Source organism: Electrophorus electricus, chromosome 13, assembly GCF_041902795.1.
Source record: "Electrophorus electricus isolate QZ-2024a chromosome 13, ASM4190279v1, whole genome shotgun sequence".
NCBI lineage: Eukaryota > Metazoa > Chordata > Actinopteri > Gymnotiformes > Gymnotidae > Electrophorus > Electrophorus electricus.
The window spans coordinates 23,463,397-23,491,355 of NC_137509.1; the positions used below are offsets into that span (position 1 = coordinate 23,463,397).

Sequence of the window (27,959 nt, forward strand, 5' to 3'; positions counted from 1 at the left end):
TAGGCAATTAGAGTAAGTGTTTAAGGCTTACGGCCACACCAGCTTGAGAACGACCAGTCTCATCTGACCTTGGAAGCGAAACAAGTTTGGGCCTGGATAGTACTGAGGTGGGACCCTATCTAGGAATACCAGGTGCTGTAAGCTTTTCTTGCATCACTTTAATTTACTTTCAAGCTGACATGCTCAAATGTGAAGTGCAGTGATTAATAAAAAAAAAATCTGTTAGCACCTGGGAATAGCAGATGCTGTAAGTTTTTTTTGCATCACTTTCATTTACTCTCCAACTCACATGCCTGAATGTGAAGTGCAGTGATTCATCAAAAAACTATCTGTTAGCACCTTGGACTACGAGATGCTGTAAGCTTCTCTTGCATCACTTTAATTTACTTTCAAGATGACATGCTAGGATGTGAAGTGCAGTGACTAATTAAAAAAAAACTATCTGTTAGCACCTGGGAATAGCAAATGCTGTAAGTTTTTGTTGCATCACTTTAATTTAATCTGCAACTCACATGCTTGTATGTGAAGTGTACAGATTAAATAGAAATATTTTAGTACCAGGGAATAGCAGGTGCTGTAAGATTTTATTGCATCCCTTTAATTTATGTTCAAGCTATCATGTTCATTATTGAAGTGCAGTGAATAATTAAATCAAAATATCTGCTAGCACCTGGGAATAGCAGATGCTGTAAGTTTTTATTGCATCACTTTAATTTACTCTCCAACTGACATGCTTGAATGTGAAGTGCAGTGATTAATAAAAAAAATGTCTGTTAGTGCCTCCGTATACCAGATGTTGTAAGCTTTTATTGCATCATTTAATTTACTTTCAAGATAACATTCTAGAATGTCAAGTGCAGGGATTAATTAAAAAAATTGTCAGATTGGTCTTTGATCATATTTGCTATGATTAGGCAATTTGAGTAAGTGTTTAAGGCTTACGGCCACACCAGCTTGAGAACGCCCAATCTCCTCTGACCTTGGAAGCTAAGCAAGTTTGGGCCTGTATAATACTGAGGTGGGACCCTACCTAGGAATACCAGCTGCTGTAAGCTTTTCTTGCATCACTTTAAATTACTTTCAAGCTGACATGCTCAAATGTGAAGTGCAGTGATTAATAAAAAAAACTATCTGTTAGCACCTGGGAATAGCAGATGCTGTAAGTTTTTTTTGCATCACTTTCATTTACTCTCCAACTCACATGCCTGAATGTGAAGTGCAGTGATTCATCAAAAAACTATCTGTTAGCACCTTGGACTACGAGATGCTGTAAGCTTCTCTTGCATCACTTTAATTTACTTTCAAGATGACATGCTAGGATGTGAAGTGCAGTGATTAATTAAAAAAAAACTATCTGTTAGCACCTGGGAATAGCAAATGCTGTAAGTTTTTGTTGCATCACTTTAATTTAATCTGCAACTGACATGCTTGTATGTGAAGTGTACAGATTAAATAGAAATATTTTAGTACCAGGGAATAGCAGGTGCTGTAAGATTTTATTGCATCCCTTTAATTTATTTTCAAGCTATCATGTTCATTATTGAAGTGCAGTGAATAATTAAATCAAAATATCTGCTAGCACCTGGGAATAGCAGATGCTGTAAGTTTTTATTGCATCACTTTAATTTACTCTCCAACTGACATGCTTGAATGTGAAGTGCAGTGATTAATAAAAAAACTGTCTGTTAGTGCCTCCGTATACCAGATGTTGTAAGCTTTTATTGCATCATTTAATTTACTTTCAAGATAACATTCTAGAATGTCAAGTGCAGGGATTAATAAAAAAAATTGTCAGATTGGTCTTTGATCATATTTGCTATGATTAGGCAATTAGAGTAAGTGTTTAAGGCTTATGGCTACACCAGCTTGAGAACGACCAGTCTCATCTGACCTTGGAAGCGAAACAAGTTTGGGCCTGGATAGTACTGAGGTGGGACCCTATCTAGGAATACCAGGTGCTGTAAGCTTTTCTTGCATCACTTTAATTTACTTTCAAGCTGACATGCTCAAATGTGAAGTGCAGTGATTAATAAAAAAAAAATCTGTTAGCACCTGGGAATAGCAGATGCTGTAAGTTTTTTTTGCATCACTTTCATTTACTCTCCAACTCACATGCCTGAATGTGAAGTGCAGTGATTCATCAAAAAACTATCTGTTAGCACCTTGGACTACGAGATGCTGTAAGCGTCTCTTGCATCACTTTAATTTACTTTCAAAATGACATGTTAGGATGTGAAGTGCAGTGATTAATTAAAAAAACTATCTGTTAGCACCTGGGAATAGCAGATGCTGTAAGTTTTTTTTGCATCACTTTCATTTACTCTCCAACTCACATGCCTGAATGTGAAGTGCAGTGATTCATCAAAAAACTATCTGTTAGCACCTTGGACTACGAGATGCTGTAAGCTTCTCTTGCATCACTTTAATTTACTTTCAAGATGACATGTTAGGATGTGAAGTGCAGTAATTAATTAAAAAAACTATCTGTTAGCACCTGGGAATAGCAGATGCTGTAAGTTTTTGTTGCATCACTTTAATTTAATCTGCAACTGACATTCTTGAATGTGAAGTGTACAGATTAAATAGAAATATTTTAGTACCAGGGAATAGCAGGTGCTGTAAGATTTTATTGCATCCCTTTAATTTATGTTCAAGCTATCATGTTCAAATTTGAAGTACAGTGAATAATTAAATCAAACTATCTGCTAGCACCTGGGAATAGCAGATGCTGTAAGTTTTTGTTGCATCACTTTAATTTAATCTGCAACTGACATGCTTGTATGTGAAGTGTACAGATTAAATAGAAATCTTTTAGTACCAGGGAATAGCAGGTGCTGTAAGATTTTATTGCATACCTTTAATTTATGTTCAAGCTATCATGTTCATTATTGAAGTGCAGTGAATAATTAAATCAAACTATCTGCTAGCACCTGGGAATAGCAGATGCTGTAAGTTTTATTGCATCACTTTAATTTACTCTCCAACTGACATGCTTGAATGTGAAGTGCAGTGATTAATAAAAAAACTGTCTGTTAGTGCCTCCGTATACCAGATGTTGTAAGCTTTTATTGCATCATTTAATTTACTTTCAAGATAACATTCTAGAATGTCAAGTGCAGGGATTAATAAAAAAATTGTCAGATTGGTCTTTGATCATATTTGCTATGATTAGGCAATTAGAGTAAGTGTTTAAGGCTTATGGCTACACCAGCTTGAGAACGACCAGTCTCATCTGACCTTGGAAGCGAAACAAGTTTGGGCCTGGATAGTACTGAGGTGGGACCCTATCTAGGAATACCAGGTGCTGTAAGCTTTTCTTGCATCACTTTAATTTACTTTCAAGATGACATGTTAGGATGTGAAGTGCAGTAATTAATTAAAAAAAACTATGTGTTAGCACCTGGGAATAGCAGATGCTGTAAGTTTTTGTTGCATCACTTTAATTTAATCTGCAACTGACATGCTTGTATGTGAAGTGTACAGATTAAATAGAAATCTTTTAGTACCAGGGAATAGCAGGTGCTGTAAGATTTTATTGCATACCTTTAATTTATGTTCAAGCTATCATGTTCATTATTGAAGTGCAGTGAATAATTAAATCAAACTATCTGCTAGCACCTGGGAATAGCAGATGCTGTAAGTTTTTATTGCATCACTTTAATTTACTCTCCAACTGACATGCTTGAATGTGAAGTGCAGTGATTAATAAAAAAACTGTCTGTTAGTGCCTCCGTATACCAGATGTTGTAAGCTTTTATTGCATCATTTAATTTACTTTCAAGATAACATTCTAGAATGTCAAGTGCAGGGATTAATAAAAAAATTGTCAGATTGGTCTTTGATCATATTTGCTATGATTAGGCAATTAGAGTAAGTGTTTAAGGCTTATGGCTACACCAGCTTGAGAACGACCAGTCTCATCTGACCTTGGAAGCGAAACAAGTTTGGGCCTGGATAGTACTGAGGTGGGACCCTATCTAGGAATACCAGGTGCTGTAAGCTTTTCTTGCATCACTTTAATTTACTTTCAAGATGACATGTTAGGATGTGAAGTGCAGTAATTAATTAAAAAAAACTATGTGTTAGCACCTGGGAATAGCAGATGCTGTAAGTTTTTGTTGCATCACTTTAATTTAATCTGCAACTGACATGCTTGTATGTGAAGTGTACAGATTAAATAGAAATCTTTTAGTACCAGGGAATAGCAGGTGCTGTAAGATTTTATTGCATACCTTTAATTTATGTTCAAGCTATCATGTTCATTATTGAAGTGCAGTGAATAATTAAATCAAAATATCTGCTAGCACCTGGGAATAGCAGATGCTGTAAGTTTTTATTGCATCACTTTAATTTACTCTCCAACTGACATGCTTGAATGTGAAGTGCAGTGATTAATAAAAAAACTGTCTGTTAGTGCCTCCGTATACCAGATGTTGTAAGCTTTTATTGCATCATTTAATTTACTTTCAAGATAACATTCTAGAATGTCAAGTGCAGGGATTAATAAAAAAAATTGTCAGATTGGTCTTTGATCATATTTGCTATGATTAGGCAATTAGAGTAAGTGTTTAAGGCTTACGGCCACACCAGCTTGAGAACGACCAGTCTCATCTGACCTTGGAAGCGAAACAAGTTTGGGCCTGGATAGTACTGAGGTGGGACCCTATCTAGGAATACCAGGTGCTGTAAGCTTTTCTTGCATCACTTTAATTTACTTTCAAGCTGACATGCTCAAATGTGAAGTGCAGTGATTAATAAAAAAAAAATCTGTTAGCACCTGGGAATAGCAGATGCTGTAAGTTTTTTTTGCATCACTTTCATTTACTCTCCAACTCACATGCCTGAATGTGAAGGGCAGTGATTCATCAAAAAACTATCTGTTAGCACCTTGGACTACGAGATGCTGTAAGCTTCTCTTGCATCACTTTAATTTACTTTCAAGATGACATGCTAGGATGTGAAGTGCAGTGATTAATTAAAAAAAAACTATCTGTTAGCACCTGGGAATAGCAAATGCTGTAAGTTTTTGTTGCATCACTTTAATTTAATCTGCAACTGACATGCTTGTATGTGAAGTGTACAGATTAAATAGAAATCTTTTAGTACCAGGGAATAGCAGGTGCTGTAAGATTTTATTGCATCCCTTTAATTTATGTTCAAGCTATCATGTTCAAATTTGAAGTACAGTGAATAATTAAATCAAACTATCTGTTAGCACCTGGGAATAGCAGATGCTGTAAGTTTTTGTTGCATCACTTTAATTTAATCTGCAACTGACATGCTTGTATTTGAAGTGTACAGATTAAATAGAAATCTTTTAGTACCAGGGAATAGCAGGTGCTGTAAGATTTTATTGCATCCCTTTAATTTATGTTCAAGCTATCATGTTCATTATTGAAGTGCAGTGAATAATTAAATCAAAATATCTGCTAGCACCTGGGAATAGCAGATGCTGTAAGTTTTTATTGCATCACTTTAATTTACTCTCCAACTGACATGCTTGAATGTGAAGTGCAGTGATTAATAAAAAAAATGTCTGTTAGTGCCTCCGTATACCAGATGTTGTAAGCTTTTATTGCATCATTTAATTTACTTTCAAGATAACATTCTAGAATGTCAAGTGCAGGGATTAATAAAAAAAATTGTCAGATTGGTCTTTGATCATATTTGCTATGATTAGGCAATTAGAGTAAGTGTTTAAGGCTTACGGCCACACCAGCTTGAGAATGACCAGTCTCATCTGACCTTGGAAGCGAAACAAGTTTAGGCCTGGATAGTACTGAGGTGGGACCCTATCTAGGAATACCAGGTGCTGTAAGCTTTTCTTGCATCACTTTAATTTACTTTCAAGCTGACATGCTCAAATGTGAAGTGCAGTGATTAATAAAAAAAACTATCTGTTAGCACCTGGGAATAGCAGATGCTGTAAGTTTTTTTTGCATCACTTCATTTACTCTCCAACTCACATGCCTGAATGTGAAGTGCAGTGATTCATCAAAAAACTATCTGTTAGCACCTTGGACTACGAGATGCTGTAAGCTTCTCTTGCATCACTTTAATTTACTTTCAAGATGACATGCTAGGATGTGAAGTGCAGTGATTAATTAAAAAAAAACTATCTGTTAGCACCTGGGAATAGCAAATGCTGTAAGTTTTTGTTGCATCACTTTAATTTAATCTGCAACTGACATGCTTGTATGTGAAGTGTACAGATTAAATAGAAATATTTTAGTACCAGGGAATAGCAGGTGCTGTAAGATTTTATTGCATCCCTTTAATTTATTTTCAAGCTATCATGTTCATTATTGAAGTGCAGTGAATAATTAAATCAAAATATCTGCTAGCACCTGGGAATAGCAGATGCTGTAAGTTTTTATTGCATCACTTTAATTTACTCTCCAACTGACATGCTTGAATGTGAAGTGCAGTGATTAATAAAAAAACTGTCTGTTAGTGCCTCCGTATACCAGATGTTGTAAGCTTTTATTGCATCATTTAATTTACTTTCAAGATAACATTCTAGAATGTCAAGTGCAGGGATTAATAAAAAAATTGTCAGATTGGTCTTTGATCATATTTGCTATGATTAGGCAATTAGAGTAAGTGTTTAAGGCTTATGGCTACACCAGCTTGAGAACGACCAGTCTCATCTGACCTTGGAAGCGAAACAAGTTTGGGCCTGGATAGTACTGAGGTGGGACCCTATCTAGGAATACCAGGTGCTGTAAGCTTTTCTTGCATCACTTTAATTTACTTTCAAGATGACATGTTAGGATGTGAAGTGCAGTAATTAATTAAAAAAAACTATGTGTTAGCACCTGGGAATAGCAGATGCTGTAAGTTTTTGTTGCATCACTTTAATTTAATCTGCAACTGACATGCTTGTATGTGAAGTGTACAGATTAAATAGAAATCTTTTAGTACCAGGGAATAGCAGGTGCTGTAAGATTTTATTGCATACCTTTAATTTATGTTCAAGCTATCATGTTCATTATTGAAGTGCAGTGAATAATTAAATCAAACTATCTGCTAGCACCTGGGAATAGCAGATGCTGTAAGTTTTTATTGCATCACTTTAATTTACTCTCCAACTGACATGCTTGAATGTGAAGTGCAGTGATTAATAAAAAAACTGTCTGTTAGTGCCTCCGTATACCAGATGTTGTAAGCTTTTATTGCATCATTTAATTTACTTTCAAGATAACATTCTAGAATGTCAAGTGCAGGGATTAATAAAAAAATTGTCAGATTGGTCTTTGATCATATTTGCTATGATTAGGCAATTAGAGTAAGTGTTTAAGGCTTATGGCTACACCAGCTTGAGAACGACCAGTCTCATCTGACCTTGGAAGCGAAACAAGTTTGGGCCTGGATAGTACTGAGGTGGGACCCTATCTAGGAATACCAGGTGCTGTAAGCTTTTCTTGCATCACTTTAATTTACTTTCAAGATGACATGTTAGGATGTGAAGTGCAGTAATTAATTAAAAAAAACTATGTGTTAGCACCTGGGAATAGCAGATGCTGTAAGTTTTTGTTGCATCACTTTAATTTAATCTGCAACTGACATGCTTGTATGTGAAGTGTACAGATTAAATAGAAATCTTTTAGTACCAGGGAATAGCAGGTGCTGTAAGATTTTATTGCATACCTTTAATTTATGTTCAAGCTATCATGTTCATTATTGAAGTGCAGTGAATAATTAAATCAAAATATCTGCTAGCACCTGGGAATAGCAGATGCTGTAAGTTTTTATTGCATCACTTTAATTTACTCTCCAACTGACATGCTTGAATGTGAAGTGCAGTGATTAATAAAAAAACTGTCTGTTAGTGCCTCCGTATACCAGATGTTGTAAGCTTTTATTGCATCATTTAATTTACTTTCAAGATAACATTCTAGAATGTCAAGTGCAGGGATTAATAAAAAAAATTGTCAGATTGGTCTTTGATCATATTTGCTATGATTAGGCAATTAGAGTAAGTGTTTAAGGCTTACGGCCACACCAGCTTGAGAACGACCAGTCTCATCTGACCTTGGAAGCGAAACAAGTTTGGGCCTGGATAGTACTGAGGTGGGACCCTATCTAGGAATACCAGGTGCTGTAAGCTTTTCTTGCATCACTTTAATTTACTTTCAAGCTGACATGCTCAAATGTGAAGTGCAGTGATTAATAAAAAAAAAATCTGTTAGCACCTGGGAATAGCAGATGCTGTAAGTTTTTTTTGCATCACTTTCATTTACTCTCCAACTCACATGCCTGAATGTGAAGGGCAGTGATTCATCAAAAAACTATCTGTTAGCACCTTGGACTACGAGATGCTGTAAGCTTCTCTTGCATCACTTTAATTTACTTTCAAGATGACATGCTAGGATGTGAAGTGCAGTGATTAATTAAAAAAAAACTATCTGTTAGCACCTGGGAATAGCAAATGCTGTAAGTTTTTGTTGCATCACTTTAATTTAATCTGCAACTGACATGCTTGTATGTGAAGTGTACAGATTAAATAGAAATCTTTTAGTACCAGGGAATAGCAGGTGCTGTAAGATTTTATTGCATCCCTTTAATTTATGTTCAAGCTATCATGTTCAAATTTGAAGTACAGTGAATAATTAAATCAAACTATCTGTTAGCACCTGGGAATAGCAGATGCTGTAAGTTTTTGTTGCATCACTTTAATTTAATCTGCAACTGACATGCTTGTATTTGAAGTGTACAGATTAAATAGAAATCTTTTAGTACCAGGGAATAGCAGGTGCTGTAAGATTTTATTGCATCCCTTTAATTTATTTTCAAGCTATCATGTTCATTATTGAAGTGCAGTGAATAATTAAATCAAAATATCTGCTAGCACCTGGGAATAGCAGATGCTGTAAGTTTTTATTGCATCACTTTAATTTACTCTCCAACTGACATGCTTGAATGTGAAGTGCAGTGATTAATAAAAAAACTGTCTGTTAGTGCCTCCGTATACCAGATGTTGTAAGCTTTATTGCATCATTTAATTTACTTTCAAGATAACATTCTAGAATGTCAAGTGCAGGGATTAATAAAAAAAATTGTCAGATTGGTCTTTGATCATATTTGCTATGATTATGCAATTAGAGTAAGTGTTTAAGGCTTACGGCCACACCAGCTTGAGAATGACCAGTCTCATCTGACCTTGGAAGCGAAACAAGTTTAGGCCTGGATAGTACTGAGGTGGGACCCTATCTAGGAATACCAGGTGCTGTAAGCTTTTCTTGCATCACTTTAATTTACTTTCAAGCTGACATGCTCAAATGTGAAGTGCAGTGATTAATAAAAAAAACTATCTGTTAGCACCTGGGAATAGCAGATGCTGTAAGTTTTTTTTGCATCACTTCATTTACTCTCCAACTCACATGCCTGAATGTGAAGTGCAGTGATTCATCAAAAAACTATCTGTTAGCACCTTGGACTACGAGATGCTGTAAGCTTCTCTTGCATCACTTTAATTTACTTTCAAGATGACATGCTAGGATGTGAAGTGCAGTGATTAATTAAAAAAAAACTATCTGTTAGCACCTGGGAATAGCAAATGCTGTAAGTTTTTGTTGCATCACTTTAATTTAATCTGCAACTGACATGCTTGTATGTGAAGTGTACAGATTAAATAGAAATATTTTAGTACCAGGGAATAGCAGGTGCTGTAAGATTTTATTGCATCCCTTTAATTTATTTTCAAGCTATCATGTTCATTATTGAAGTGCAGTGAATAATTAAATCAAAATATCTGCTAGCACCTGGGAATAGCAGATGCTGTAAGTTTTTATTGCATCACTTTAATTTACTCTCCAACTGACATGCTTGAATGTGAAGTGCAGTGATTAATAAAAAAACTGTCTGTTAGTGCCTCCGTATACCAGATGTTGTAAGCTTTTATTGCATCATTTAATTTACTTTCAAGATAACATTCTAGAATGTCAAGTGCAGGGATTAATAAAAAAATTGTCAGATTGGTCTTTGATCATATTTGCTATGATTAGGCAATTAGAGTAAGTGTTTAAGGCTTATGGCTACACCAGCTTGAGAACGACCAGTCTCATCTGACCTTGGAAGCGAAACAAGTTTGGGCCTGGATAGTACTGAGGTGGGACCCTATCTAGGAATACCAGGTGCTGTAAGCTTTTCTTGCATCACTTTAATTTACTTTCAAGATGACATGTTAGGATGTGAAGTGCAGTAATTAATTAAAAAAAACTATGTGTTAGCACCTGGGAATAGCAGATGCTGTAAGTTTTTGTTGCATCACTTTAATTTAATCTGCAACTGACATGCTTGTATGTGAAGTGTACAGATTAAATAGAAATCTTTTAGTACCAGGGAATAGCAGGTGCTGTAAGATTTTATTGCATACCTTTAATTTATGTTCAAGCTATCATGTTCATTATTGAAGTGCAGTGAATAATTAAATCAAAATATCTGCTAGCACCTGGGAATAGCAGATGCTGTAAGTTTTTATTGCATCACTTTAATTTACTCTCCAACTGACATGCTTGAATGTGAAGTGCAGTGATTAATAAAAAAACTGTCTGTTAGTGCCTCCGTATACCAGATGTTGTAAGCTTTTATTGCATCATTTAATTTACTTTCAAGATAACATTCTAGAATGTCAAGTGCAGGGATTAATAAAAAAAATTGTCAGATTGGTCTTTGATCATATTTGCTATGATTAGGCAATTAGAGTAAGTGTTTAAGGCTTACGGCCACACCAGCTTGAGAACGACCAGTCTCATCTGACCTTGGAAGCGAAACAAGTTTGGGCCTGGATAGTACTGAGGTGGGACCCTATCTAGGAATACCAGGTGCTGTAAGCTTTTCTTGCATCACTTTAATTTACTTTCAAGCTGACATGCTCAAATGTGAAGTGCAGTGATTAATAAAAAAAAAATCTGTTAGCACCTGGGAATAGCAGATGCTGTAAGTTTTTTTTGCATCACTTTCATTTACTCTCCAACTCACATGCCTGAATGTGAAGGGCAGTGATTCATCAAAAAACTATCTGTTAGCACCTTGGACTACGAGATGCTGTAAGCTTCTCTTGCATCACTTTAATTTACTTTCAAGATGACATGCTAGGATGTGAAGTGCAGTGATTAATTAAAAAAAAACTATCTGTTAGCACCTGGGAATAGCAAATGCTGTAAGTTTTTGTTGCATCACTTTAATTTAATCTGCAACTGACATGCTTGTATGTGAAGTGTACAGATTAAATAGAAATCTTTTAGTACCAGGGAATAGCAGGTGCTGTAAGATTTTATTGCATCCCTTTAATTTATGTTCAAGCTATCATGTTCAAATTTGAAGTACAGTGAATAATTAAATCAAACTATCTGTTAGCACCTGGGAATAGCAGATGCTGTAAGTTTTTGTTGCATCACTTTAATTTAATCTGCAACTGACATGCTTGTATTTGAAGTGTACAGATTAAATAGAAATCTTTTAGTACCAGGGAATAGCAGGTGCTGTAAGATTTTATTGCATCCCTTTAATTTATGTTCAAGCTATCATGTTCATTATTGAAGTGCAGTGAATAATTAAATCAAAATATCTGCTAGCACCTGGGAATAGCAGATGCTGTAAGTTTTTATTGCATCACTTTAATTTACTCTCCAACTGACATGCTTGAATGTGAAGTGCAGTGATTAATAAAAAAAATGTCTGTTAGTGCCTCCGTATACCAGATGTTGTAAGCTTTTATTGCATCATTTAATTTACTTTCAAGATAACATTCTAGAATGTCAAGTGCAGGGATTAATAAAAAAAAATTGTCAGATTGGTCTTTGATCATATTTGCTATGATTAGGCAATTAGAGTAAGTGTTTAAGGCTTACGGCCACACCAGCTTGAGAATGACCAGTCTCATCTGACCTTGGAAGCGAAACAAGTTTAGGCCTGGATAGTACTGAGGTGGGACCCTATCTAGGAATACCAGGTGCTGTAAGCTTTTCTTGCATCACTTTAATTTACTTTCAAGCTGACATGCTCAAATGTGAAGTGCAGTGATTAATAAAAAAAACTATCTGTTAGCACCTGGGAATAGCAGATGCTGTAAGTTTTTTTTGCATCACTTCATTTACTCTCCAACTCACATGCCTGAATGTGAAGTGCAGTGATTCATCAAAAAACTATCTGTTAGCACCTTGGACTACGAGATGCTGTAAGCTTCTCTTGCATCACTTTAATTTACTTTCAAGATGACATGCTAGGATGTGAAGTGCAGTGATTAATTAAAAAAAAACTATCTGTTAGCACCTGGGAATAGCAAATGCTGTAAGTTTTTGTTGCATCACTTTAATTTAATCTGCAACTGACATGCTTGTATGTGAAGTGTACAGATTAAATAGAAATATTTTAGTACCAGGGAATAGCAGGTGCTGTAAGATTTTATTGCATCCCTTTAATTTATTTTCAAGCTATCATGTTCATTATTGAAGTGCAGTGAATAATTAAATCAAAATATCTGCTAGCACCTGGGAATAGCAGATGCTGTAAGTTTTTATTGCATCACTTTAATTTACTCTCCAACTGACATGCTTGAATGTGAAGTGCAGTGATTAATAAAAAAACTGTCTGTTAGTGCCTCCGTATACCAGATGTTGTAAGCTTTTATTGCATCATTTAATTTACTTTCAAGATAACATTCTAGAATGTCAAGTGCAGGGATTAATAAAAAAATTGTCAGATTGGTCTTTGATCATATTTGCTATGATTAGGCAATTAGAGTAAGTGTTTAAGGCTTATGGCTACACCAGCTTGAGAACGACCAGTCTCATCTGACCTTGGAAGCGAAACAAGTTTGGGCCTGGATAGTACTGAGGTGGGACCCTATCTAGGAATACCAGGTGCTGTAAGCTTTTCTTGCATCACTTTAATTTACTTTCAAGATGACATGTTAGGATGTGAAGTGCAGTAATTAATTAAAAAAAACTATGTGTTAGCACCTGGGAATAGCAGATGCTGTAAGTTTTTGTTGCATCACTTTAATTTAATCTGCAACTGACATGCTTGTATGTGAAGTGTACAGATTAAATAGAAATCTTTTAGTACCAGGGAATAGCAGGTGCTGTAAGATTTTATTGCATACCTTTAATTTATGTTCAAGCTATCATGTTCATTATTGAAGTGCAGTGAATAATTAAATCAAACTATCTGCTAGCACCTGGGAATAGCAGATGCTGTAAGTTTTTATTGCATCACTTTAATTTACTCTCCAACTGACATGCTTGAATGTGAAGTGCAGTGATTAATAAAAAAACTGTCTGTTAGTGCCTCCGTATACCAGATGTTGTAAGCTTTTATTGCATCATTTAATTTACTTTCAAGATAACATTCTAGAATGTCAAGTGCAGGGATTAATAAAAAAATTGTCAGATTGGTCTTTGATCATATTTGCTATGATTAGGCAATTAGAGTAAGTGTTTAAGGCTTATGGCTACACCAGCTTGAGAACGACCAGTCTCATCTGACCTTGGAAGCGAAACAAGTTTGGGCCTGGATAGTACTGAGGTGGGACCCTATCTAGGAATACCAGGTGCTGTAAGCTTTTCTTGCATCACTTTAATTTACTTTCAAGATGACATGTTAGGATGTGAAGTGCAGTAATTAATTAAAAAAAACTATGTGTTAGCACCTGGGAATAGCAGATGCTGTAAGTTTTTGTTGCATCACTTTAATTTAATCTGCAACTGACATGCTTGTATGTGAAGTGTACAGATTAAATAGAAATCTTTTAGTACCAGGGAATAGCAGGTGCTGTAAGATTTTATTGCATACCTTTAATTTATGTTCAAGCTATCATGTTCATTATTGAAGTGCAGTGAATAATTAAATCAAACTATCTGCTAGCACCTGGGAATAGCAGATGCTGTAAGTTTTTATTGCATCACTTTAATTTACTCTCCAACTGACATGCTTGAATGTGAAGTGCAGTGATTAATAAAAAAACTGTCTGTTAGTGCCTCCGTATACCAGATGTTGTAAGCTTTTATTGCATCATTTAATTTACTTTCAAGATAACATTCTAGAATGTCAAGTGCAGGGATTAATAAAAAAATTGTCAGATTGGTCTTTGATCATATTTGCTATGATTAGGCAATTAGAGTAAGTGTTTAAGGCTTATGGCTACACCAGCTTGAGAACGACCAGTCTCATCTGACCTTGGAAGCGAAACAAGTTTGGGCCTGGATAGTACTGAGGTGGGACCCTATCTAGGAATACCAGGTGCTGTAAGCTTTTCTTGCATCACTTTAATTTACTTTCAAGATGACATGTTAGGATGTGAAGTGCAGTAATTAATTAAAAAAAACTATGTGTTAGCACCTGGGAATAGCAGATGCTGTAAGTTTTTGTTGCATCACTTTAATTTAATCTGCAACTGACATGCTTGTATGTGAAGTGTACAGATTAAATAGAAATCTTTTAGTACCAGGGAATAGCAGGTGCTGTAAGATTTTATTGCATACCTTTAATTTATGTTCAAGCTATCATGTTCATTATTGAAGTGCAGTGAATAATTAAATCAAAATATCTGCTAGCACCTGGGAATAGCAGATGCTGTAAGTTTTTATTGCATCACTTTAATTTACTCTCCAACTGACATGCTTGAATGTGAAGTGCAGTGATTAATAAAAAAACTGTCTGTTAGTGCCTCCGTATACCAGATGTTGTAAGCTTTTATTGCATCATTTAATTTACTTTCAAGATAACATTCTAGAATGTCAAGTGCAGGGATTAATAAAAAAAATTGTCAGATTGGTCTTTGATCATATTTGCTATGATTAGGCAATTAGAGTAAGTGTTTAAGGCTTACGGCCACACCAGCTTGAGAACGACCAGTCTCATCTGACCTTGGAAGCGAAACAAGTTTGGGCCTGGATAGTACTGAGGTGGGACCCTATCTAGGAATACCAGGTGCTGTAAGCTTTTCTTGCATCACTTTAATTTACTTTCAAGCTGACATGCTCAAATGTGAAGTGCAGTGATTAATAAAAAAAAAATCTGTTAGCACCTGGGAATAGCAGATGCTGTAAGTTTTTTTTGCATCACTTTCATTTACTCTCCAACTCACATGCCTGAATGTGAAGGGCAGTGATTCATCAAAAAACTATCTGTTAGCACCTTGGACTACGAGATGCTGTAAGCTTCTCTTGCATCACTTTAATTTACTTTCAAGATGACATGCTAGGATGTGAAGTGCAGTGATTAATTAAAAAAAAACTATCTGTTAGCACCTGGGAATAGCAAATGCTGTAAGTTTTTGTTGCATCACTTTAATTTAATCTGCAACTGACATGCTTGTATGTGAAGTGTACAGATTAAATAGAAATCTTTTAGTACCAGGGAATAGCAGGTGCTGTAAGATTTTATTGCATCCCTTTAATTTATGTTCAAGCTATCATGTTCAAATTTGAAGTACAGTGAATAATTAAATCAAACTATCTGTTAGCACCTGGGAATAGCAGATGCTGTAAGTTTTTGTTGCATCACTTTAATTTAATCTGCAACTGACATGCTTGTATTTGAAGTGTACAGATTAAATAGAAATCTTTTAGTACCAGGGAATAGCAGGTGCTGTAAGATTTTATTGCATCCCTTTAATTTATTTTCAAGCTATCATGTTCATTATTGAAGTGCAGTGAATAATTAAATCAAAATATCTGCTAGCACCTGGGAATAGCAGATGCTGTAAGTTTTTATTGCATCACTTTAATTTACTCTCCAACTGACATGCTTGAATGTGAAGTGCAGTGATTAATAAAAAAACTGTCTGTTAGTGCCTCCGTATACCAGATGTTGTAAGCTTTATTGCATCATTTAATTTACTTTCAAGATAACATTCTAGAATGTCAAGTGCAGGGATTAATAAAAAAAATTGTCAGATTGGTCTTTGATCATATTTGCTATGATTATGCAATTAGAGTAAGTGTTTAAGGCTTACGGCCACACCAGCTTGAGAACGACCAGTCTCATCTGACCTTGGAAGCGAAACAAGTTTGGGCCTGGATAGTACTGAGGTGGGACCATATCTAGGAATACCAGGTGCTGTAAGCTTTTCTTGCATCACTTTAATTTACTTTCAAGATGACATGCTAGGATGTGAAGTGCAGTGATTAATAAAAAAAACTATGTGTTAGCACCTGGGAATAGCAAATGCTGTAAGTTTTTGTTGCATCACTTTAATTTAATCTGCAACTGACATGCTTGTATGTGAAGTGTACAGATTAAATAGAAATCTTTTAGTACCAGGGAATAGCAGGTGCTGTAAGATTTTATTGCATCCCTTTAATTTATGTTCAAGCTATCATGTTCAAATTTGAAGTGCAGTGAATAATTAAATCAAACTATCTGTTAGCACCTGGGAATAGCAGATGCTGTAAGTTTTTATTGCATTACTTTAATTTACTCTCCAACTGACATGCTTGAATGTGAAGTGCAGTGATTAATAAAAAAACTGTCTGTTAGTGCCTCCGTATACCAGATGTTGTAAGCTTTTATTGCATCATTTAATTTACTTTTAAGATAACATTCTAGAATGTCAAGTGCAGGGATTAATAAAAAAAATTGTCAGATTGGTCTTTGATCATATTTGCTATGATTAGGCAATTAGAGTAAGTGTTTAAGGCTTACGGCCACACCAGCTTGAGAACGACCAGTCTCATCTGACCTTGGAAGCGAAACAAGTTTGGGCCTGGATAGTACTGAGGTGGGACCCTATCTAGGAATACCAGGTGCTGTAAGCTTTTCTTGCATCACTTTAATTTACTTTCAAGCTGACATGCTCAAATGTGAAGTGCAGTGATTAATAAAAAAAAAATCTGTTAGCACCTGGGAATAGCAGATGCTGTAAGTTTTTTTTGCATCACTTTCATTTACTCTCCAACTCACATGCCTGAATGTGAAGGGCAGTGATTCATCAAAAAACTATCTGTTAGCACCTTGGACTACGAGATGCTGTAAGCTTCTCTTGCATCACTTTAATTTACTTTCAAGATGACATGCTAGGATGTGAAGTGCAGTGATTAATTAAAAAAAAACTATCTGTTAGCACCTGGGAATAGCAAATGCTGTAAGTTTTTGTTGCATCACTTTAATTTAATCTGCAACTGACATGCTTGTATGTGAAGTGTACAGATTAAATAGAAATCTTTTAGTACCAGGGAATAGCAGGTGCTGTAAGATTTTATTGCATCCCTTTAATTTATGTTCAAGCTATCATGTTCAAATTTGAAGTACAGTGAATAATTAAATCAAACTATCTGTTAGCACCTGGGAATAGCAGATGCTGTAAATTTTTGTTGCATCACTTTAATTTAATCTGCAACTGACATGCTTGTATTTGAAGTGTACAGATTAAATAGAAATCTTTTAGTACCAGGGAATAGCAGGTGCTGTAAGATTTTATTGCATCCCTTTAATTTATTTTCAAGCTATCATGTTCATTATTGAAGTGCAGTGAATAATTAAATCAAAATATCTGCTAGCACCTGGGAATAGCAGATGCTGTAAGTTTTTATTGCATCACTTTAATTTACTCTCCAACTGACATGCTTGAATGTGAAGTGCAGTGATTAATAAAAAAACTGTCTGTTAGTGCCTCCGTATACCAGATGTTGTAAGCTTTATTGCATCATTTAATTTACTTTCAAGATAACATTCTAGAATGTCAAGTGCAGGGATTAATAAAAAAAATTGTCAGATTGGTCTTTGATCATATTTGCTATGATTATGCAATTAGAGTAAGTGTTTAAGGCTTACGGCCACACCAGCTTGAGAACGACCAGTCTCATCTGACCTTGGAAGCGAAACAAGTTTGGGCCTGGATAGTAATGAGGTGGGACCATATCTAGGAATACCAGGTGCTGTAAGCTTTTCTTGCATCACTTTAATTTACTTTCAAGCTGACATGCTCAAATGTGAAGTGCAGTGATTAATAAAAAAACTATCTGTTAGCACATGGGAATAGCAGATGCTGTAAGTTTTTTTTGCATCACTTTCATTTACTCTCCAACTCACATGCCTGAATGTGAAGTGCAGTGATTCATCAAAAAACTATCTGTTAGCACCTTGGACTACGAGATGCTGTAAGCTTCTCTTGCATCACTTTAATTTACTTTCAAGATGACATGCTAGGATGTGAAGTGCAGTGATTAATTAAAAAAAAACTATCTGTTAGCACCTGGGAATAGCAAATGCTGTAAGTTTTTGTTGCATCACTTTAATTTAATCTGCAACTGACATGCTTGTATGTGAAGTGTACAGATTAAATAGAAATCTTTTAGTACCAGGGAATAGCAGGTGCTGTAAGATTTTATTGCATCCCTTTAATTTATGTTCAAGCTATCATGTTCAAATTTGAAGTGCAGTGAATAATTAAATCAAACTATCTGTTAGCACCTGGGAATAGCAGATGCTGTAAGTTTTTATTGCATTACTTTAATTTACTCTCCAACTGACATGCTTGAATGTGAAGTGCAGTGATTAATAAAAAAACTGTCTGTTAGTGCCTCCGTATACCAGATGTTGTAAGCTTTTATTGCATCATTTAATTTACTTTCAAGATAACATTCTAGAATGTCAAGTGCAGGGATTAATTAAAAAAATTGTCAGATTGGTCTTTGATCATATTTGCTATGATTAGGCAATTTGAGTAAGTGTTTAAGGCTTCCGGCCACACCAGCTTGAGAACGCCCAATCTCCTCTGACCTTGGAAGCTAAGCAAGTTTGGGCCTGTATAGTACTGAGGTGGGACCCTACCTAGGAATACCAGGTGCTGTAAGCTTTTCTTGCATCACTTTAAATTACTTTCAAGCTGACATGCTCAAATGTGAAGTGCAGTGATTAATAAAAAAAAACTATGTGTTAGCACCTGGGAATAGCAAATGCTGTAAGTTTTTGTTGCATCACTTTAATTTAATCTGCAACTGACATGCTTGTATGTGAAGTGTACAGATTAAATAGAAATCTTTTAGTACCAGGGAATAGCAGGTGCTGTAAGATTTTATTGCATCCCTTTAATTTATGTTCAAGCTATCATGTTCAAATTTGAAGTGCAGTGAATAATTAAATCAAACTATCTGTTAGCACCTGGGAATAGCAGATGCTGTAAGTTTTTATTGCATTACTTTAATTTACTCTCCAACTGACATGCTTGAATGTGAAGTGCAGTGATTAATAAAAAAACTGTCTGTTAGTGCCTCCGTATACCAGATGTTGTAAGCTTTTATTGCATCATTTAATTTACTTTCAAGATAACATTCTAGAATGTCAAGTGCAGGGATTAATTAAAAAAATTGTCAGATTGGTCTTTGATCATATTTGCTATGATTAGGCAATTTGAGTAAGTGTTTAAGGCTTATGGCTACACCAGCTTGAGAACGACCAGTCTCATCTGACCTTGGAAGCGAAACAAGTTTGGGCCTGGATAGTACTGAGGTGGGACCCTATCTAGGAATACCAGGTGCTGTAAGCTTTTCTTGCATCACTTTAATTTACTTTCAAGATGACATGTTAGGATGTGAAGTGCAGTAATTAATTAAAAAAAACTATGTGTTAGCACCTGGGAATAGCAGATGCTGTAAGTTTTTGTTGCATCACTTTAATTTAATCTGCAACTGACATGCTTGTATGTGAAGTGTACAGATTAAATAGAAATCTTTTAGTACCAGGGAATAGCAGGTGCTGTAAGATTTTATTGCATACCTTTAAGTTATGTTCAAGCTATCATGTTCATTATTGAAGTGCAGTGAATAATTAAATCAAAATATCTGCTAGCACCTGGGAATAGCAGATGCTGTAAGTTTTTATTGCATCACTTTAATTTACTCTCCAACTGACATGCTTGAATGTGAAGTGCAGTGATTAATAAAAAAACTGTCTGTTAGTGCCTCCGTATACCAGATGTTGTAAGCTTTTATTGCATCATTTAATTTACTTTCAAGATAACATTCTAGAATGTCAAGTGCAGGGATTAATAAAAAAAATTGTCAGATTGGTCTTTGATCATATTTGCTATGATTAGGCAATTAGAGTAAGTGTTTAAGGCTTACGGCCACACCAGCTTGAGAACGACCAGTCTCATCTGACCTTGGAAGCGAAACAAGTTTGGGCCTGGATAGTACTGAGGTGGGACCCTATCTAGGAATACCAGGTGCTGTAAGCTTTTCTTGCATCACTTTAATTTACTTTCAAGCTGACATGCTCAAATGTGAAGTGCAGTGATTAATAAAAAAAAAATCTGTTAGCACCTGGGAATAGCAGATGCTGTAAGTTTTTTTTGCATCACTTTCATTTACTCTCCAACTCACATGCCTGAATGTGAAGTGCAGTGATTCATCAAAAAACTATCTGTTAGCACCTTGGACTACGAGATGCTGTAAGCTTCTCTTGCATCACTTTAATTTACTTTCAAGATGACATGCTAGGATGTGAAGTGCAGTGATTAATTAAAAAAAAACTATCTGTTAGCACCTGGGAATAGCAAATGCTGTAAGTTTTTGTTGCATCACTTTAATTTAATCTGCAACTGACATGCTTGTATGTGAAGTGTACAGATTAAATAGAAATCTTTTAGTACCAGGGAATAGCAGGTGCTGTAAGATTTTATTGCATCCCTTTAATTTATGTTCAAGCTATCATGTTCAAATTTGAAGTGCAGTGAATAATTAAATCAAACTATCTGTTAGCACCTGGGAATAGCAGATGCTGTAAGTTTTTATTGCATTACTTTAATTTACTCTCCAACTGACATGCTTGAATGTGAAGTGCAGTGATTAATAAAAAAACTGTCTGTTAGTGCCTCCGTATACCAGATGTTGTAAGCTTTTATTGCATCATTTAATTTACTTTCAAGATAACATTCTAGAATGTCAAGTGCAGGGATTAATTAAAAAAATTGTCAGATTGGTCTTTGATCATATTTGCTATGATTAGGCAATTTGAGTAAGTGTTTAAGGCTTCCGGCCACACCAGCTTGAGAACGCCCAATCTCCTCTGACCTTGGAAGCTAAGCAAGTTTGGGCCTGTATAGTACTGAGGTGGGACCCTACCTAGGAATACCAGGTGCTGTAAGCTTTTCTTGCATCACTTTAAATTACTTTCAAGCTGACATGCTCAAATGTGAAGTGCAGTGATTAATAAAAAAAACTATGTGTTAGCACCTGGGAATAGCAAATGCTGTAAGTTTTTGTTGCATCACTTTAATTTAATCTGCAACTGACATGCTTGTATGTGAAGTGTACAGATTAAATAGAAATCTTTTAGTACCAGGGAATAGCAGGTGCTGTAAGATTTTATTGCATCCCTTTAATTTATGTTCAAGCTATCATGTTCAAATTTGAAGTGCAGTGAATAATTAAATCAAACTATCTGTTAGCACCTGGGAATAGCAGATGCTGTAAGTTTTTATTGCATTACTTTAATTTACTCTCCAACTGACATGCTTGAATGTGAAGTGCAGTGATTAATAAAAAAACTGTCTGTTAGTGCCTCCGTATACCAGATGTTGTAAGCTTTTATTGCATCATTTAATTTACTTTCAAGATAACATTCTAGAATGTCAAGTGCAGGGATTAATTAAAAAAATTGTCAGATTGGTCTTTGATCATATTTGCTATGATTAGGCAATTTGAGTAAGTGTTTAAGGCTTATGGCTACACCAGCTTGAGAACGACCAGTCTCATCTGACCTTGGAAGCGAAACAAGTTTGGGCCTGGATAGTACTGAGGTGGGACCCTATCTAGGAATACCAGGTGCTGTAAGCTTTTCTTGCATCACTTTAATTTACTTTCAAGATGACATGTTAGGATGTGAAGTGCAGTAATTAATTAAAAAAAACTATGTGTTAGCACCTGGGAATAGCAGATGCTGTAAGTTTTTGTTGCATCACTTTAATTTAATCTGCAACTGACATGCTTGTATGTGAAGTGTACAGATTAAATAGAAATCTTTTAGTACCAGGGAATAGCAGGTGCTGTAAGATTTTATTGCATACCTTTAAGTTATGTTCAAGCTATCATGTTCATTATTGAAGTGCAGTGAATAATTAAATCAAAATATCTGCTAGCACCTGGGAATAGCAGATGCTGTAAGTTTTTATTGCATCACTTTAATTTACTCTCCAACTGACATGCTTGAATGTGAAGTGCAGTGATTAATAAAAAAACTGTCTGTTAGTGCCTCCGTATACCAGATGTTGTAAGCTTTTATTGCATCATTTAATTTACTTTCAAGATAACATTCTAGAATGTCAAGTGCAGGGATTAATAAAAAAAATTGTCAGATTGGTCTTTGATCATATTTGCTATGATTAGGCAATTAGAGTAAGTGTTTAAGGCTTACGGCCACACCAGCTTGAGAACGACCAGTCTCATCTGACCTTGGAAGCGAAACAAGTTTGGGCCTGGATAGTACTGAGGTGGGACCCTATCTAGGAATACCAGGTGCTGTAAGCTTTTCTTGCATCACTTTAATTTACTTTCAAGCTGACATGCTCAAATGTGAAGTGCAGTGATTAATAAAAAAAAAATCTGTTAGCACCTGGGAATAGCAGATGCTGTAAGTTTTTTTTGCATCACTTTCATTTACTCTCCAACTCACATGCCTGAATGTGAAGTGCAGTGATTCATCAAAAAACTATCTGTTAGCACCTTGGACTACGAGATGCTGTAAGCTTCTCTTGCATCACTTTAATTTACTTTCAAGATGACATGCTAGGATGTGAAGTGCAGTGATTAATTAAAAAAAAACTATCTGTTAGCACCTGGGAATAGCAAATGCTGTAAGTTTTTGTTGCATCACTTTAATTTAATCTGCAACTGACATGCTTGTATGTGAAGTGTACAGATTAAATAGAAATCTTTTAGTACCAGGGAATAGCAGGTGCTGTAAGATTTTATTGCATCCCTTTAATTTATGTTCAAGCTATCATGTTCAAATTTGAAGTACAGTGAATAATTAAATCAAACTATCTGTTAGCACCTGGGAATAGCAGATGCTGTAAGTTTTTGTTGCATCACTTTAATTTAATCTGCAACTGACATGCTTGTATGTGAAGTGTACAGATTAAATAGAAATATTTTAGTACCAGGGAATAGCAGGTGCTGTAAGATTTTATTGCATCCCTTTAATTTATTTTCAAGCTATCATGTTCATTATTGAAGTGCAGTGAATAATTAAATCAAAATATCTGCTAGCACCTGGGAATAGGAGATGCTGTTAGTTTTTATTGCATCACTTTAATTTACTCTCCAACTGACATGCTTGAATGTGAAGTGCAGTGATTAATAAAAAAACTGTCTGTTAGTGCCTCCGTATACCAGATGTTGTAAGCTTTTATTGCATCATTTAATTTACTTTCAAGATAACATTCTAGAATGTCAAGTGCAGGGATTAATAAAAAAAATTGTCAGATTGGTCTTTGATCATATTTGCTATGATTAGGCAATTAGAGTAAGTGTTTAAGGCTTACGGCCACACCAGCTTGAGAACGACCAGTCTCATCTGACCTTGGAAGCGAAACAAGTTTGGGCCTGGATAGTACTGAGGTGGGACCCTATCTAGGAATACCAGGTGCTGTAAGCTTTTCTTGCATCACTTTAATTTACTTTCAAGCTGACATGCTCAAATGTGAAGTGCAGTGATTAATAAAAAAAACTATCTGTTAGCACCTGGGAATAGCAGATGCTGTAAGTTTTTTTTGCATCACTTTCATTTACTCTCCAACTCACATGCCTGAATGTGAAGTGCAGTGATTCATCAAAAAACTATCTGTTAGCACCTTGGACTACGAGATGCTGTAAGCTTCTCTTGCATCACTTTAATTTACTTTCAAGATGACATGCTAGGATGTGAAGTGCAGTGATTAATTAAAAAAAAACTATCTGTTAGCACCTGTGAATAGCAAATGCTGTAAGTTTTTGTTGCATCACTTTAATTTAATCTGCAACTGACATGCTTGTATGTGAAGTGTACAGATTAAATAGAAATCTTTTAGTACCAGGGAATAGCAGGTGCTGTAAGATTTTATTGCATCCCTTTAATTTATGTTCAAGCTATCATGTTCAAATTTGAAGTACAGTGAATAATTAAATCAAACTATCTGTTAGCACCTGGGAATAGCAGATGCTGTAAGTTTTTGTTGCATCACTTTAATTTAATCTGCAACTGACATGCTTGTATTTGAAGTGTACAGATTAAATAGAAATCTTTTAGTACCAGGGAATAGCAGGTGCTGTAATATTTTATTGCATCCCTTTAATTTATTTTCAAGCTATCATGTTCATTATTGAAGTGCAGTGAATAATTAAATCAAAATATCTGCTAGCACCTGGGAATAGCAGATGCTGTAAGTTTTTATTGCATCACTTTAATTTACTCTCCAACTGACATGCTTGAATGTGAAGTGCAGTGATTAATAAAAAAACTGTCTGTTAGTGCCTCCGTATACCAGATGTTGTAAGCTTTATTGCATCATTTAATTTACTTTCAAGATAACATTCTAGAATGTCAAGTGCAGGGATTAATAAAAAAAATTGTCAGATTGGTCTTTGATCATATTTGCTATGATTATGCAATTAGAGTAAGTGTTTAAGGCTTACGGCCACACCAGCTTGAGAACGACCAGTCTCATCTGACCTTGGAAGCGAAACAAGTTTGGGCCTGGATAGTACTGAGGTGGGACCATATCTAGGAAAACCAGGTGCTGTAAGCTTTTCTTGCATCACTTTAATTTACTTTCAAGCTGACATGCTCAAATGTGAAGTGCAGTGATTAATAAAAAAAAACTATCTGTTAGCACCTGGGAATAGCAGATGCTGTAAGTTTTTGTTGCATCACTTTAATTTAATCTGCAACTGACATGCTTGTATGTGAAGTGTACAGATTAAATAGAAATCTTTTAGTACCAGGGAATAGCAGGTGCTGTAAGACTTTATTGCATCCCTTTAATTAATGTTCAAGCTATCATGTTCAAATTTGAAGTACAGTGAATAATTAAATCAAACTATCTGTTAGCACCTGGGAATAGCAGATGCTGTAAGTTTTTGTTGCATCACTTTAATTTAATCTGCAACTGACATGCTTGTATGTGAAGTGTACAGATTAAATAGAAATCTTTTAGTACCAGGGAATAGCAGGTGCTGTAAGATTTTATTGCATCCCTTTAATTTATTTTCAAGCTATCATGTTCAAATTTGAAGTGCAGTGAATAATTAAATCAAACTATCTGTTAGCACCTGGGAATAGCAGATGCTGTAAGTTTTTATTGCATTACTTTAATTTACTCTCCAACTGACATGCTTGAATGTGAAGTGCAGTGATTAATAAAAAAACTGTCTGTTAGTGCCTCCGTATACCAGATGTTGTAAGCTTTTATTGCATCATTTAATTTACTTTCAAGATAACATTCTAGAATGTCAAGTGCAGGGATTAATAAAAAAAATTGTCAGATTGGTCTTTGATCATATTTGCTATGATTAGGCAATTAGAGTAAGTGTTTAAGGCTTACGGCCACACCAGCTTGAGAACGACCAATCTCATCTGACCTTGGAAGCGAAACAAGTTTGGGCCTGGATAGTACTGAGGTGGGACCCTATCTAGGAATACCAGGTGCTGTAAGCTTTTCTTGCATCACTTTAATTTACTTTCAAGCTGACATGCTCAAATGTGAAGTGCAGTGATTAATAAAAAAAAAATCTGTTAGCACCTGGGAATAGCAGATGCTGTAAGTTTTTTTTGCATCACTTTCATTTACTCTCCAACTCACATGCCTGAATGTGAAGTGCAGTGATTCATCAAAAAACTATCTGTTAGCACCTTGGACTACGAGATGCTGTAAGCTTCTCTTGCATCACTTTAATTTACTTTCAAGATGACATGCTAGGATGTGAAGTGCAGTGATTAATTAAAAAAAAACTATCTGTTAGCACCTGGGAATAGCAAATGCTGTAAGTTTTTGTTGCATCACTTTAATTTAATCTGCAACTGACATGCTTGTATGTGAAGTGTACAGATTAAATAGAAATCTTTTAGTACCAGGGAATAGCAGGTGCTGTAAGATTTTATTGCATCCCTTTAATTTATGTTCAAGCTATCATGTTCAAATTTGAAGTACAGTGAATAATTAAATCAAACTATCTGTTAGCACCTGGGAATAGCAGATGCTGTAAGTTTTTGTTGCATCACTTTAATTTAATCTGCAACTGACATGCTTGTATGTGAAGTGTACAGATTAAATAGAAATATTTTAGTACCAGGGAATAGCAGGTGCTGTAAGATTTTATTGCATCCCTTTAATTTATTTTCAAGCTATCATGTTCATTATTGAAGTGCAGTGAATAATTAAATCAAAATATCTGCTAGCACCTGGGAATAGGAGATGCTGTTAGTTTTTATTGCATCACTTTAATTTACTCTCCAACTGACATGCTTGAATGTGAAGTGCAGTGATTAATAAAAAAACTGTCTGTTAGTGCCTCCGTATACCAGATGTTGTAAGCTTTTATTGCATCATTTAATTTACTTTCAAGATAACATTCTAGAATGTCAAGTGCAGGGATTAATAAAAAAAATTGTCAGATTGGTCTTTGATCATATTTGCTATGATTAGGCAATTAGAGTAAGTGTTTAAGGCTTACGGCCACACCAGCTTGAGAACGACCAGTCTCATCTGACCTTGGAAGCGAAACAAGTTTGGGCCTGGATAGTACTGAGGTGGGACCCTATCTAGGAATACCAGGTGCTGTAAGCTTTTCTTGCATCACTTTAATTTACTTTCAAGCTGACATGCTCAAATGTGAAGTGCAGTGATTAATAAAAAAAACTATCTGTTAGCACCTGGGAATAGCAGATGCTGTAAGTTTTTTTTGCATCACTTTCATTTACTCTCCAACTCACATGCCTGAATGTGAAGTGCAGTGATTCATCAAAAAACTATCTGTTAGCACCTTGGACTACGAGATGCTGTAAGCTTCTCTTGCATCACTTTAATTTACTTTCAAGATGACATGCTAGGATGTGAAGTGCAGTGATTAATTAAAAAAAAACTATCTGTTAGCACCTGTGAATAGCAAATGCTGTAAGTTTTTGTTGCATCACTTTAATTTAATCTGCAACTGACATGCTTGTATGTGAAGTGTACAGATTAAATAGAAATCTTTTAGTACCAGGGAATAGCAGGTGCTGTAAGATTTTATTGCATCCCTTTAATTTATGTTCAAGCTATCATGTTCAAATTTGAAGTACAGTGAATAATTAAATCAAACTATCTGTTAGCACCTGGGAATAGCAGATGCTGTAAGTTTTTGTTGCATCACTTTAATTTAATCTGCAACTGACATGCTTGTATTTGAAGTGTACAGATTAAATAGAAATCTTTTAGTACCAGGGAATAGCAGGTGCTGTAATATTTTATTGCATCCCTTTAATTTATTTTCAAGCTATCATGTTCATTATTGAAGTGCAGTGAATAATTAAATCAAAATATCTGCTAGCACCTGGGAATAGCAGATGCTGTAAGTTTTTATTGCATCACTTTAATTTACTCTCCAACTGACATGCTTGAATGTGAAGTGCAGTGATTAATAAAAAAACTGTCTGTTAGTGCCTCCGTATACCAGATGTTGTAAGCTTTATTGCATCATTTAATTTACTTTCAAGATAACATTCTAGAATGTCAAGTGCAGGGATTAATAAAAAAAATTGTCAGATTGGTCTTTGATCATATTTGCTATGATTATGCAATTAGAGTAAGTGTTTAAGGCTTACGGCCACACCAGCTTGAGAACGACCAGTCTCATCTGACCTTGGAAGCGAAACAAGTTTGGGCCTGGATAGTACTGAGGTGGGACCATATCTAGGAAAACCAGGTGCTGTAAGCTTTTCTTGCATCACTTTAATTTACTTTCAAGCTGACATGCTCAAATGTGAAGTGCAGTGATTAA

The 27,959-nt window shown here is 35.3% G+C and overlaps 32 pseudogenes; all 32 read left to right on the top strand.

The window, feature by feature from the left end:
• The first annotated feature begins 25 nt into the window (after window positions 1–25).
• LOC145643716 (5S ribosomal RNA) lies at window positions 26–144 on the top strand (annotated as a pseudogene).
• Window positions 145–936: 792 nt separating this feature from the next.
• On the top strand, window positions 937–1,055 carry LOC145644798 (5S ribosomal RNA; annotated as a pseudogene).
• Window positions 1,056–1,848: 793 nt separating this feature from the next.
• LOC145644606 (5S ribosomal RNA) lies at window positions 1,849–1,967 on the top strand (annotated as a pseudogene).
• A 1,227-nt stretch (window positions 1,968–3,194) lies between these two features.
• Window positions 3,195–3,313, top strand: LOC145644607 (5S ribosomal RNA; annotated as a pseudogene).
• A 570-nt stretch (window positions 3,314–3,883) lies between these two features.
• LOC145644608 (5S ribosomal RNA) lies at window positions 3,884–4,002 on the top strand (annotated as a pseudogene).
• A 571-nt stretch (window positions 4,003–4,573) lies between these two features.
• Window positions 4,574–4,692, top strand: LOC145643717 (5S ribosomal RNA; annotated as a pseudogene).
• Window positions 4,693–5,702: 1,010 nt separating this feature from the next.
• On the top strand, window positions 5,703–5,821 carry LOC145645346 (5S ribosomal RNA; annotated as a pseudogene).
• Window positions 5,822–6,612: 791 nt separating this feature from the next.
• On the top strand, window positions 6,613–6,731 carry LOC145644609 (5S ribosomal RNA; annotated as a pseudogene).
• A 570-nt stretch (window positions 6,732–7,301) lies between these two features.
• LOC145644610 (5S ribosomal RNA) lies at window positions 7,302–7,420 on the top strand (annotated as a pseudogene).
• A 571-nt stretch (window positions 7,421–7,991) lies between these two features.
• On the top strand, window positions 7,992–8,110 carry LOC145643719 (5S ribosomal RNA; annotated as a pseudogene).
• Window positions 8,111–9,119: 1,009 nt separating this feature from the next.
• Window positions 9,120–9,238, top strand: LOC145645347 (5S ribosomal RNA; annotated as a pseudogene).
• Window positions 9,239–10,029: 791 nt separating this feature from the next.
• LOC145644611 (5S ribosomal RNA) lies at window positions 10,030–10,148 on the top strand (annotated as a pseudogene).
• Window positions 10,149–10,719: 571 nt separating this feature from the next.
• On the top strand, window positions 10,720–10,838 carry LOC145643720 (5S ribosomal RNA; annotated as a pseudogene).
• Window positions 10,839–11,849: 1,011 nt separating this feature from the next.
• LOC145645348 (5S ribosomal RNA) lies at window positions 11,850–11,968 on the top strand (annotated as a pseudogene).
• Window positions 11,969–12,759: 791 nt separating this feature from the next.
• On the top strand, window positions 12,760–12,878 carry LOC145644612 (5S ribosomal RNA; annotated as a pseudogene).
• Window positions 12,879–13,448: 570 nt separating this feature from the next.
• Window positions 13,449–13,567, top strand: LOC145644613 (5S ribosomal RNA; annotated as a pseudogene).
• A 570-nt stretch (window positions 13,568–14,137) lies between these two features.
• LOC145644614 (5S ribosomal RNA) lies at window positions 14,138–14,256 on the top strand (annotated as a pseudogene).
• Window positions 14,257–14,827: 571 nt separating this feature from the next.
• Window positions 14,828–14,946, top strand: LOC145643722 (5S ribosomal RNA; annotated as a pseudogene).
• A 1,009-nt stretch (window positions 14,947–15,955) lies between these two features.
• Window positions 15,956–16,074, top strand: LOC145644910 (5S ribosomal RNA; annotated as a pseudogene).
• Window positions 16,075–16,644: 570 nt separating this feature from the next.
• On the top strand, window positions 16,645–16,763 carry LOC145643723 (5S ribosomal RNA; annotated as a pseudogene).
• A 1,009-nt stretch (window positions 16,764–17,772) lies between these two features.
• LOC145645973 (5S ribosomal RNA) lies at window positions 17,773–17,891 on the top strand (annotated as a pseudogene).
• A 792-nt stretch (window positions 17,892–18,683) lies between these two features.
• Window positions 18,684–18,802, top strand: LOC145650859 (5S ribosomal RNA; annotated as a pseudogene).
• A 571-nt stretch (window positions 18,803–19,373) lies between these two features.
• LOC145644616 (5S ribosomal RNA) lies at window positions 19,374–19,492 on the top strand (annotated as a pseudogene).
• Window positions 19,493–20,063: 571 nt separating this feature from the next.
• LOC145643724 (5S ribosomal RNA) lies at window positions 20,064–20,182 on the top strand (annotated as a pseudogene).
• A 792-nt stretch (window positions 20,183–20,974) lies between these two features.
• Window positions 20,975–21,093, top strand: LOC145650860 (5S ribosomal RNA; annotated as a pseudogene).
• Window positions 21,094–21,663: 570 nt separating this feature from the next.
• On the top strand, window positions 21,664–21,782 carry LOC145644617 (5S ribosomal RNA; annotated as a pseudogene).
• Window positions 21,783–22,353: 571 nt separating this feature from the next.
• Window positions 22,354–22,472, top strand: LOC145643725 (5S ribosomal RNA; annotated as a pseudogene).
• Window positions 22,473–23,482: 1,010 nt separating this feature from the next.
• LOC145643726 (5S ribosomal RNA) lies at window positions 23,483–23,601 on the top strand (annotated as a pseudogene).
• Window positions 23,602–24,611: 1,010 nt separating this feature from the next.
• Window positions 24,612–24,730, top strand: LOC145644960 (5S ribosomal RNA; annotated as a pseudogene).
• Window positions 24,731–25,519: 789 nt separating this feature from the next.
• Window positions 25,520–25,638, top strand: LOC145650350 (5S ribosomal RNA; annotated as a pseudogene).
• A 1,010-nt stretch (window positions 25,639–26,648) lies between these two features.
• On the top strand, window positions 26,649–26,767 carry LOC145643727 (5S ribosomal RNA; annotated as a pseudogene).
• Window positions 26,768–27,777: 1,010 nt separating this feature from the next.
• LOC145644961 (5S ribosomal RNA) lies at window positions 27,778–27,896 on the top strand (annotated as a pseudogene).
• The last annotated feature ends 63 nt before the right edge of the window (window positions 27,897–27,959 follow it).